Source organism: Stegastes partitus, unplaced genomic scaffold (genome assembly GCF_000690725.1).
Source record: "Stegastes partitus isolate 25-593 unplaced genomic scaffold, Stegastes_partitus-1.0.2 Scaffold1374, whole genome shotgun sequence".
NCBI classification, from domain to species: domain Eukaryota; kingdom Metazoa; phylum Chordata; class Actinopteri; family Pomacentridae; genus Stegastes; species Stegastes partitus.
Window position 1 is genome coordinate 21,961 of NW_007579105.1, and position 13,123 is coordinate 35,083.

Genomic DNA, 13,123 nt, shown 5'->3' on the forward strand with positions numbered 1-13,123 from the left:
CGCATGCATTTGTTATGTGTGAGTATTAACTAGCAAGATTTAGGATGTCACATGACATCACACTGTCAATAGCAGGACCTGTGTTCCACCCATTTATGATATGTCAAGTACCATCAGGCATCAGCTTTGTTTTAAGCTGTCAAAATGGAGAACCTTCAACTTGAAGCTGCAGGGAGCTTAATCTGGTAAGTAAGGTGGGTGGAGAGCAATGATTGTGCTGTTCTGGCCAAAAAATCTATGCGTAATGTCTATAATGTGACCAGGTGCTCCCACATGCCATTGCACCATAGTTCAGGTTGTTTGATCCAAATGTATTCCCTCAGACACCTCAGGATGTTACAGTAAAACTCTGGCTCGTCAGTTTGACTTTTGGGGATTAATTACAGTGCACAACCACAGGAGTGTTGGAGAAAACACTCCTTACATAAAATTCCTGATGTGCTCCCTTTGCCCAATTTTGGAAACTGAAATCTTTCCCACTGTGAAAAGTGTTGCTTCCTCTCTTGGTGGTAGCTGCAAACTTAGCTTCATCACCAGTGATGATCCTTAACATGAAAGTAGGCTTGTCCAGGTCCCGCTGTTGATAGCGTGTAACCATGTGACATAATGACAACTACTGCTGCTTGTCTCAAAACTTTTTGATCAACTCTTGTTCATTAGATCATTATGTAAAATGTTACACGGCAAAATGAAGTTATATTAGCAAGCGTGGCTGCCAGAAAAAAATCTACAAGAGATCAGTTCAGATTTCTAAGAGCAATATATTCTGATAACAAAATGCATTCTGGGCTCAATCTCACAGCAACATCAGGCTGATGAAGAGAAGAGCAGTTTCTCTCAGTATACTGCTCCGAGTAAGTAAAGAAAATCATGTGGCTTGAATAGTTACATAGTTGATGACACAAATCAGTTCAGATCAATTTGGGTGAAAGCGTGCCTGCAAAACACATTCAACTGCAACAGACAAGATCACAAGGAGAGATCAGTGTCTACACAACATTCAGCAAGATGTATTTTTCCATCAGTGGAAACAATCTACAAATGTACTTAACAAGTTCAGATAAGTGTAGAACAAGAGAAAATTGCTACTGTTTTTTTTTGTTGGCGATAGACTTACCCGTTGTTTTCCACCCTGACACTATCAAGGGTTGTCTGTCACATATCACCAGGGCTAACACTACTGGTGTTAAATATGTGCATGGCTTGTATGTGATGACGATACTCAGCATGACAGCAACTGCACACAGCATGAGTTTTTTCGAGCGAGCCATCTGGCAGAGTTTTAAAATGGAATTTTCCTTTCAAGAGTCGGTTCATTTTTCACTAATTCAAAGAATAAAGAGCAACTTTGAATATAATCTGATTCACTGGAAAGTTAGAAGAGCACACATTCTTCCAGCTTGTCCTGTGTCTTTCTACTTGATTTTTATGTTGAGAACCAAAGCCTGGAAGTTTGAGGATTCTGCACATTGCTGTTCGTAGCACAGCATTACTCTTGAGCCACTTTGGGTGTCACAGCCCCTAATGGTCTTATTACCGGTAGGACCACTGTGGACTTAACCTTCCAGATCTTTTCCATTTTTTTCTTCAACCCCTGGTACTTCTTGATCATCTCATGCTCCTTCTTTCTGATCTTGCTGTCTGTAACTTAAGTTCCAATGACTCTTAGCTCTATTGTTCTTAGTTTCTTTTGGTGTGCCCTATTAATTCTTGGGGAATTATAACCTACACTGTCACAGATGTTCTTGTACACTATCCGACCCAATGGTACACTGTCTCTGCTTGCACCTTACACCATGCTACTATATGCTGAATTGTCTTAAGGGCATGTTGCACACCCTGAAACTTCAGTCCAATCTGTCCCACCTCTATGGCTCAGATACTCAGGGCGTGTTCTTGTGCTGCCATGATGAGAGCCTCTGACTTGACCACTGTGCTTGAGACTGGTCTTTTCTAGTCACTGTCAGGATTTTCTTTTAAGTCAGCCACATCCTCTGTCAATGACAAATCCCATGGAGAGGCTTGTCTTACTCCTCATCCCTGAGGCACTTGCTTAGATGCTCAAATGTCGTCCTCCTAATGTATTCATTGATGTTTCTTGTTTCATCCATTAACTAATCCTCACCTAGTATTATAGTTTATACAGTGTCCTAATGTGTTCTGACAGCATTCCATGTTAAAATGCAAATGTTTACTAATGGGGCTGCAAGGTAGCTCGGTGGTTAGCACTGTTGCCTCACAGCAAAAAGGTCACCAGTTTGCATCCCGGTGTGGACAACTGCGATCTTTCTGCATGCAGTTTGCATGTTCCCCCCCTACAGCGTGGGTTCTCTCTGGCTTCCTCCCACAACATCCAAAAACATGTTAATTGGTGATTCTAAATTGTCCGTAGGTGTGAATGTGAGTGTGCTTGGTTGTCTGTCTCTTAAGTGTAGCCCTGTGATAGACTGGGGACCTGTCCAGGGTGTCCCCTGCCTTCGCCCTAAGTCAGTTGTGATAGGCTCCAGCCCCCCCTCGACCCTTGGATTAAGCGGTGTATAGATAAAGGATAAATGGATGTTTACTCATGTTGAAACTGGCTCATAAAACAGTATTAGTTACTGCTTGAATGCAAACATGCTTTGAACTTAAAATCACCTAAATCAATGTGACTGAGTTAGACTATGACTTTGCAGACATAGGTCCATTCGTAAACTATGTCTTATCTGTTTGATCCATATTTCCATCTTCATTTGCTATAAATTGCATTTTGTCCCTGTAAGTTACAGAAGAATAAACACATTTAAAAATCCAATCTAACATATGACAGGGTTCCAGCTTTATGATCCATTAGGGAAAATTCAAGTTGCGGAAATGATAAACACATGGACCATGCTGATAGTGCAACAGTGTTTATTTGACTTCCTGTTTATTATGATAAATATCTCAAAGTAAACATACTCAGAGTTGACTGAAGTAGCTTTGAGCAGCTGTTGTGGAACAGAAGGGAGTTTCCCATATCAGCGTACATTAACTCAGATTCCCTTGTTTAGCCTCAGAGTTTTTTTTAACCCCAGCAGATTTACTATGTGCTGGGAACCAATAACAAAAGCTTCTCTTTTGCTTGAAAATGTTGTGATGTTCAGTTACTGATCACATAGGCAGTCATAGTGTGAACTCAGCATGCCAGGATCAGTGGCTGCATGTCATTGGAAAGAAACACCATGTCGATAATAGGCTACCTCCTAGAAGATGCAGGCACAGAATAAAAATATATAGTAAATATATACTTAAATAACAGTATATTATGGCAGAAGAATAATATTAATAATAAATAAATATGTTTTTTTGCTTATCGTTACACAGGGGTTACTGGATACCCTCTATACTGACTAGAGGCCAGTGGCCATCTAGATGACAAACACTAACACTCAGGAGTGTTCCTGTCATCCAGAGTTTTTTGAGAAACTGTCAGATGGAACACCTAAAAGCAACTATTGACCCATTGTTACTGTTAAGCAAGGAGATTGCTGTCACTGTGGGGAACTGAGAGAAGCAGATCCTTTCCATTTTTGGACCCTACCAGATAAATGTCACGTAAAATGTCTTGTAAATTGAAGTAGAAGTGAACCTTTAACTTAGCTATGTAAACTAATTCCTATTTATGTATTAAATATTGTGAATTATAACGTGCTTTTTACCATTAGCACCTGTAGGACTCCTACACATGCCACTTTTACAGAAGTGCCATTGAGAATTGTTTTGGTTGTTAGTGTGTAACAGCCAATCAATATATGGTGCGTGTATTCATCAACCTAAGCTCAAAATTCAAACCAGGACATGGACATGAGAGTTACATCAATAGAAACACATGATTTACACACTAGCCTTGTTCAAATCCACATTTCATTTCAAATTCAACTCAAGAGGTGTTTTCAAGCATATGCAATTTCACAAATAGCATGAAAAACACCTCAATATCTTTTTTTCCATATCATTGTACAATTTGTAAAAACATTTTTATTTAAAGCTTTATATGACATCCTATTTTGCTGAGGTGTTTATTCTCACAGCCCTGATGAAACACATTGAAATATGAAATATACAGTAAAATGTCATTACATTACATCTCCATGCTTCAGCAACTTATGAATGACCAATATCGCCATCTTTAAGTCCTGTAAAGATTCCACTTGATTTAGAGTAATTTTTTCTCGTTTTGTTTTGTTTTACTTTGTTTACTGCATATGATGGGATGATTCTGTGGATTTGTCTTCCAAGGCTGTCATGACTTCACCATGTCAACTGGTGATATGAGGCATACATAAAGCAGACTTTATTGATTTCTGTCTCTTTCGATGGAAATGTGTAAATGTTCCAGCAAAAACAATTCCATCTAACGCTATTTTGAGGACAACTGAAGCCACATACTTTACCTAGCTCATATGCAATTGTGACTGGTTTAAAGAAATACAAATGAGAGGGTTTTTCTCCGTAGCAGAATGATAATGGGAGTGCAGTCAGACCACTATGTAATACAGAATGGCTTGTTTAAGCAAGACTATCTGTAATATAACCAACCCATATGCATCTTGTTGTGTTTCATTGTATATTCTCACAATGTGTAAAGTAAACAATGATGGTGGATGCTAATCACTGAAATGAGTATATTTTATCATAGTTTGTTCCCTATTCTTACCTTGACGAGCAACTGAGAGAAAGTGGAGCTGTTTACATGAAACACTCTCCCCCTCGGATGGCAGAGACAGCAGTGGCTCCACAGACACTCCTGTTCCTCACCTCTCTGATTGTCGTCATGTTGATGTGCATACTGAGTAATGTCGTCTATGTTGCCCTCTTTCCTTATGTTGCACTCCAGCTCAAACTGAAAATGCTGAACAAAACACTTGCTTGTCTTGTGGTATAGTCGAGAGACTCAGACTGTTGTAATCATACGATGCCACTCACCAGAAGAAATTGGCTGTAAAATCAAAGGTAACCTATAACTGAAAGGAAATTTTCTAATTTAATCAAAACTATGATATCTAAAGGGTTTTTATACTATATATTTTTTATAGCTGACGCTAACATCAATCTAGAACCCCATATAACTGTTCATAGTCTGGCTTTTGTACCAAAAAACACTTCTAGAAAGATTGTATACTCTCACTTTGAAAAGCTGTAATGACATCTGAATCTGAACAATACAAACTGATTTTCAATTAGCTTGAAGGAATGTTTTTTCTTAAAACAAATGTGAACACAAGTGTGTGTGATCCACAAATGTAAAAATGAGACACAAATGTAGAGCTAACATAGAAAAACTCACAGATATTGTTTTTAAAACTGTAAATGATAGGAAGATATTTGCTAATATTTTTCATTTATCTGGAAATTAACTATTCACAGATACTTTTTATTTGTTGAACATGTTCGTGCATTTTCATTTTAGAAAGTAATGCTTTATATTTACAGATTGCATATTTACACATGGATTGTCATTTTGTTCACACAAATGTTATGTTGAGACAAATTTTGTTCCATTATTTCTTCTTGTGAACCATCAGAAACAAAAGAAAGACTACTTTCAAAATAAAGCCTGCAAAGTAATAACTGACACAAAGCTAGATAAACACATTGCAGCTGTGATTTCCAAAAAGCCCAATTGCATGAACATGATTCTAAAATGACCCGTGATCATGAAAACATTCTTAGACTTTGGGTTGTGTCTATCTGCATCATGGGTTTGCATGAAAAAGAATTGTCAAAGGTTTCTTTTTTTGTTTGTTTGTTTTTTTAAAATGGATTCTGTGACTTCAAAAAGATGGAAAAGAATACAAAATGATTAGTGACCCACTATTAAAGAGTAACAATCACGAGTGATAGAAAAAGTCATTGTACCACTGGTTAGAGCTTCAGTGGCCATCCATTTAAAATGATGCAACAGTCAGTGCACTGCTTGTACAATCTAGCTCTGAAAAACATACAAGCGAGTGCTTCAGGCTTGGTGCAAGGGCTGTCAGTGGATATTGGCGTTTCTGTGACGCCTCAGACAGTGTGACAACATTGCATAATGTCAACCTCTATAGGCCAAGTCTCCTTTTGTTTGCTCTTTTAGCCAAAACTTAATGATTAAACTTTGCTCAAAAACATGAAAATAAGCCTGGGGAATATTTTGGTGAGCACTTTCATATTAGATGAGACCAAGATAAATATATAGGACTCAGATAGAGTACAGCTTGTTTGGTGTGAACCTAGGCAAAAGTTCCACAGTAAAATCATAGTTGTGGCAGTAGAACATGGAAGTGGGAGTGTGATGGTATGAGGCTGCATGACTGTTAAACGTGTTAAAGAGATGACATCTATGGCTATACCATAAATGCCTTTGAATATTCAAAAATACTGGCTGACAAGATGACTCCCAGTCGCCTGAAGCTTTACAAAAAATGAATATTCAAGCATGATAATGATCCAAAGCACACGACTAAAATCACAGAAGATGAAAAGTGAAAACTATGACCTAGTAAGTACTCATATGTGCAAGTATGGCACCGAATTGAATCCAGCAGAAACCTTTGGGGTATTTTATAGAGAAAAATAGAGCAACACAAGCCTTCCCCATGAGATGAGCAGAAAAAAGTCTCAGGGGAAAGGTTTAACATCTCCCCTGGAATCTGGTATCCTCCATGCTATATTCAATATGTATTTTCCACATGTTTTAGACTGACTTCGTGTGATCGAGGTTTTGCTCTCAACTCACACCGCTGCACTATTTAAATTAGCATGCAGAAACCATCTTCGTATAGGAAATCTACTTCATATAGGAAATCTGTCACAGTGACCTTCTCATTGCATGGCTATATAGTAGGGAGCACAGGCTGATGTAAAAACTACTTGTGCATTCAAGAACAATCCAACATCCAAGAGTCAAAAGTCACTTGGTTAAAGCAAAAAAAATAAATAAAATGGTCAGATACTGTCTGTCTTAATTGTTAGTTATTTTCATCAGTACTTACATTCGCTTCGCATCACAAATGCATCATGACTTACATTTTCTGGCATATATCTCCATATTTAAGAAGCCCCAGTATTTCTAATCTGTTAATTAAAGCCACAAGCGGTGATGGACGGGTCCTCCCACTTCCACACGTGTCGGACGCGGCGCACATCCGGGTTGTGGCAGAAATGCGCTCCAGGCAAAATGACAATCACCGAACAGTAACCCTTTTCTTAAAAAACGACAAATGGTGTTAAGTGTCACAGTTCTGCAGAATGCTGTCGTTGCGCCATTCGTCCACTAGATGGAGCTCTGACTCAATTCAATCCTCAGTCCTCACTGTCTCCTCAGTAGTGCAGGAGCAAGCTGCAGTCAGCCAGCATCACAGGAGTGGGCAGAGCAGTTCAGAGGGCCGCCACAGACACGCCACTTGATAAACTTTTGGTATGAGTCATTGTCAACGTCTAAAGGCTCACCTCACTCCATTTGAGGTGAATACAGTCAGCCTGCTAACAATAGCACATAAAAGTGTAAAACATGTTCTTTCCTATTGCCAGAAGATGGCACTATGACTGTGAATGGATATTGGCATATGGGTTTCATCAGAGCAGGACTGTGATCAAGTATGTAAAGTCTGAGGCAGATTGGAGCATCTACAGGGTAGTTAGACACGCTTCCTTTTTGATGGCGAATCATCATAAATTAGAGGGTCGCCATTGCCACGCCCTCAGACTTTTGCAGAGTGTTTTGATAACTATTAATCGCCAAGCCCTATTGTATGTGCTGGCCAAATTTAAGGTGTTAACCCCGAGGAGGAGTTTGGTCTAGAATATGTCAAAAAAACACTAAAAACTGCAGTTATTTCAAAATGGCAGACTTTCTGTTGAGTTTATGGTATGGATCCAAGAGGCTTTTATTGTGCATCCTGATGTGTTACATACGTCTATCAAATTTTGTAAACGTCCTGTGGGGACTAATGGTTAAAATGCTGCATGGGGCGCCATAGAGCCATTTTGCCAAACAGGCACATATTGTCTGTGGTTGAGCTGATAGTGACCCACATGTCAATTTTGGTGAATTTACGAGTCTTCCAAAACTGTCAAAAAGTCCTTTCCATGTCATAGCAACTATGCATCGCCATGCTTGAAAATGCAAACGCTTTGCACTGTAGCTCGTCAATGTGGGAAGACTTAGCTGACCAATTTTAAGAATGATATCACAAAATTTGAAACAATGGCACATGGAAGTGTAATGCCTCAAGCAGCCTGTTACCAATAGGTGGCGCTACAACTGTGAATGGATTTGGGCATATGGATGTGATCAAGACAGCAGTCTGATCAAATATGAAAAGTTTCAGGCAGATTGGAGCAGGTACAGGGTAGTTACACAGTACTTCCTCTTTATTTGGCGAACGATCAAAAGTCAGAGGGCCGCCGTGGCCACGCCCTTTGACCTTTGCAGATGATTTTGACAACATTTTACCTTCAAGGCGTATTCTACATGCTACCCAGCGCTCTGTGACTTACCCCCTAGGAGGAGTTAGCTCAGGGGGGAGGATGCAAGCCGTCCGTCCGTCCATCATGGGAAATATGAGGTCTCTCCCTAACGGGCTGGAACAGCTAACAGCACTGACCTGGGTGCAGTGGGAGTATCGGGAGTGCAGCCTTGTGTTGTTCACTCATTCATGGCTGAACGAACTCACTCCGGACTCGCTCGTAACTTTGAACGGAATTCACCTGGTCTCTCCTCCTCACCTGCACTGCGTCAGTAATTAAGCACTTGTTCTTGATCCACTCATCGCCATCCACATTATAAAGCACTTCGTCTTCAGTGACATTTTGCCAGATTGTGTGCAAACCATTTTTCCACAACCATAACTCCCTCTCTATACCACACTTTAGGGAGAAAGGATTTCTACTTCCACGATTCCCTGCCCAAGCCCTGTCTGCTTCTCAGGACTTCTGGTTTGTAATAAACCTCTTTATTTTAACATCAGCTTCAGTGTCTGCTTTTGGGCCCAACTTATAGCCACTGTGGCACTTTGTTATCATCACAACAGGAAAACACCCAAATCTACAGTGTTTCTCAGAGGACAGTTGTTCTATTTAATCTACCCAAGGGGACCAGTTCATGAATCAAGTCGTTTTCTTTTTCAGATTGTTATTTTAGCCTCAAGAAAACATGAAGCATTAGGTAGGATAACAAAAATAATGCTTTTGAGATGACATGATGAAGAAAAAACAACTGTGCCCTTATGTATCCAGTCTGTGGACATTTTGGGCTTAGAGCCTGAGAGTCGGAGCCAGTGTGGGGAAATCAGAAGGTATTTTTAGGTTTGGCCTTTTCACTGCATTTACTCAATGACACTTGATAGAAACATGTATTTGTTCTTGCTGTGGATTAACACACATTTGGTGCTCTGGCTAGAGAGTGTCCTCTCACAAAAACTGAGCCCAGGGACAGGTAATTTATACAGCAAATTGTTGCCATCCATAATAAAAGTGTCCCCTAACGGGCATGTGAGTACCTATGACATGAGCAAAGGAGGAGGCGAGCTGAAGTAGTCATAGAGCCATAAAGTGTGGGGAGTAGGTCGAGGTGAATAAAAGGGTTGATGGAACATTGTACTTTAAAAAGGGAGACCACTTATCATTTCCTGTTTCAAACTGACAGTCTTTTAATCATGACCGGTAAATGGACTGCCCTTATATAGCGCTTTTCTACCTCAAAGCATTTTACAATGTGTTCTCATTCACCCATTCATACGCCAATGGTGACAGAGCTGCCATGCAAGGTGCTGCCTGCCATTGGGAGCAACTTCGGGTTCAGTGTCTTGCCCAAGGACACCTCGACTGTGGAGGGGCAGGGGATCGAACCACCAACCTTAAGATCAGAGGACAACTGCTCTACCACCTGAGCCACAGCCGCCATAATATTCCACTTGCCAGCAATGTAAAACCAGAAATATGAGTAATGAATTTAATTGTTAGAAATGTACTGTATGGCTCCCAAGCACTCAGAAACTGCTGGATGCTAACTGGCATATGTTGGTCAACTGGCATGATATGCATTTATAAGCATAATGACCTAGACGGACAACATTTCAGAAGCTGCCTGGCCTCTATGAACAATTCTAGAGGGGTTTTGAAGGTTATTAAAAAATGTTGCATCTACTTGTGAAATGTTGAAAAGTAAAAATGGTTTGTTAGTTGGAAAATGGACCTAATTTAGGACCTAATTTCAAAGTTGGCCATTAAGAAGTTTCCGTCAATTTATACGTTTTAGATGATGTTAAATTGATTGGATAAGTACCTGTATGGATCTTTAGGGTGGAGGGTATGTTGGCTAAATGTTTGTTAATCCAGCCTTCCAGATGGTTTTCATCTACATGGATAGCAACTGAAAAAATACAGAACAATAGGTACAGAACAAGAAACATTAATAGCACAATCCAGAAAGCCTTGAAAGATCTCATTTGCAGCCAATGCTCTAACAGGTGCCACAGGCAAACAATAGTGAGGATGATTATGACTTACAAGGCAGAAAAAGTCATGTATCGATATATCATAGACATTTCTGCCTTTTATATCATTTGTTTTGTTAGGTCATTTGTTTCCTGCAGGGATTATGACGTTGTTCAGCAAAGGTAAAGTATGGATATCCAGCACTGACCTTCAAACCACAATCATGTTGAAGCTCGTTTTCTGCAGCACACTTCAGCACTGTGTTATGTAGCAAGACGAGAGGCAGTCATAATCATATTCTGCCTCTCTTTAAAGATTTTCTATAAAGTCTAACTGAACATGCAGCCCGGCTGTAGGAATTCAGTAAAGGTCAAAACACAACTGCGGTGGGGACTGAGCTGAACAAATGTCTGTACAGATGTGCTATTAGCATTAAGGCATTTGGTATGCCTCCCTTCTGTTGGTAAAAGTTGTTAAGGTGACATAATGTAGCACTGTAGTGTACAGAATGTATGGCATGCCAGAAACTCATAGACTGGTATACATGCACATCCCAAAGGCAGAAGTTATAAACGTATAGTGGCATATGCCCTTCAGCAACTGTTACCAAATGAAAAAAAACATATGCATAATAAGCCACTGCTACACCCATCTAGCTCAGAGGTGGCCACATGTGCATTATAATACCATTAATAACCATTCACCTCCCAAAGTGCTGACAGCACGTGGCATTTTGTATTCAATATGAATCATTCATTGGTAGAATGTTGTAAATACATGATATTTATATGTATTTATGCAAGAGCGAAAGGTTTCATTTACAGTAGAGTTTGTAAACAGGCACATGTTGGCACCTTTAGACGATTTGTTCCTTTAGCTGACAGATGGTGGTTGTCAGACCGGTCACTAAAGCACAAATATGCAACAAAAACAGCAATAAATAAATGAACATTGTTCCTTATTATCAGACAGTGGTCATGTCTGAATCTCTGCTGGTCATAGATTTGTATTTTAATAACAAAGGGGAGAATTTTAGTTTGACAAATTTAAAAAAAATTTTTTATGTCATTTATTGGCTTTTTTTCCTTTAACCTTTCAGCTTGTTTTCATGATGTTCACTTAGCCCTCTCTTCCCAAAACTGCCTTTGCATACAAATAAGCTGATGGATAATTAAGCACTCCATTGATTCTTGACTGTGTGCTAGCTAACACACTAAAAGTGCAGTACATAATGCACACATCTATCTGTCTCTCTCTAGAAATTCTTCTAAATAAGGGGAATTACACTGCCTTTCCAGCTTTAAGATGTAACCAAAGAGCTCGTCTTCTCTGATTCATTGCCTTCTTTTTTTTTTTAGAGGGGCACAATGCCAAATGTTGTACACAATGAGGTTGCAGCACTGTGAACTACATAATCAACCAGTGTGGGAGCAACATTAAAGTGGCTTCCCTCCATTGTATTGCCACATACATTGAAGAAAGTAATGAAGGAACCATTTCCTTAAATTTTGTTACTTGATTATCAGACTGTAACAGAACTTTTTCAATGCTGAGCCATAATGCATATATGTAAATCCCACAGGTTCAAAACTGAGACGGCTCTGGTTTTCACAGATCATTTAAGATTGTATTCATCAAATATGCTGATTGGAAATCACAGGGGTTTTTTTCCACAGTTTTTGCTTTGGGGACTGTATTTTCAATACATTCATTTGTTTTTGATGCAATCATTGAAAGGGTGATTGAACTTTGAATTGTTTGACTTGTAAGTGTTATTCCACAGGGGTGTAAAAGATAAAGATAAAGATAACTTTATTGATCCCACAGTGGGGAAAGTTCACTGTTACAACAGCTCCAAAAAAGTGTAGAGTCAGTGCAAGAATAATAGGGAACACCCAGTGCAAATTGTAGGAAAGAAACAGAAACAGAAACAGAAACAGAAAACAGAAAAACAGAAACAGAAAACACACAGTGCAAAAATTGCAAGAGAAAAAAAACATTATATACAGAAGATGTTTTTTTTTAAAGAAGACTATATACACAAGGATGAGGTACACAGTTCTGTTGTATACTGTATGCTATTTATATAGTTTGCGAGACACAAACATCACCTGCACAATATTTTTTAAAGCTATTCTACAGTTTTATATGTAAATGTAAATATTTTTGAAGAACCTACAACCTCATCTTCACAATAATACATTTTCCCACCCCCAGAAAATCATACAATTTTTGCATCAAGGCATTCTGTCAAATAGAAAAAAAATCATTTCTTTTTGCCTTCCTACCCATTCCACAAGGGACACATCTTCATGTCAGATTTTGACTTCTCCTCCAAATCAGAGTGACAGGATTCAGATTGAAATCTAGTCTAGTCTAATCTCTCAGTTTGGCAAATGCTTTTCCTTTGTGATTTTTTTTCACCTCCATTATGTTAATACTACCAGCTAGTCTCTGCAATCTGCACATCAAAAGTGCAGTCTTGTTTATCTTCAATCTCAAATCTCTCCTTTAATGCACGGCAACATGACATTTTATGCCCATTGAACTTTTAGTGTTTCTCTCTTATCTCACCTTATTTCCAGGGAAATGACTGTGATGTGTGTCTTTCTGAGGCAGCAAAATGTAGCAGGCAGAGGAGGAAGATGGAACTGAAACAGTGGAGAGAGGTGGGTGAAAGAGC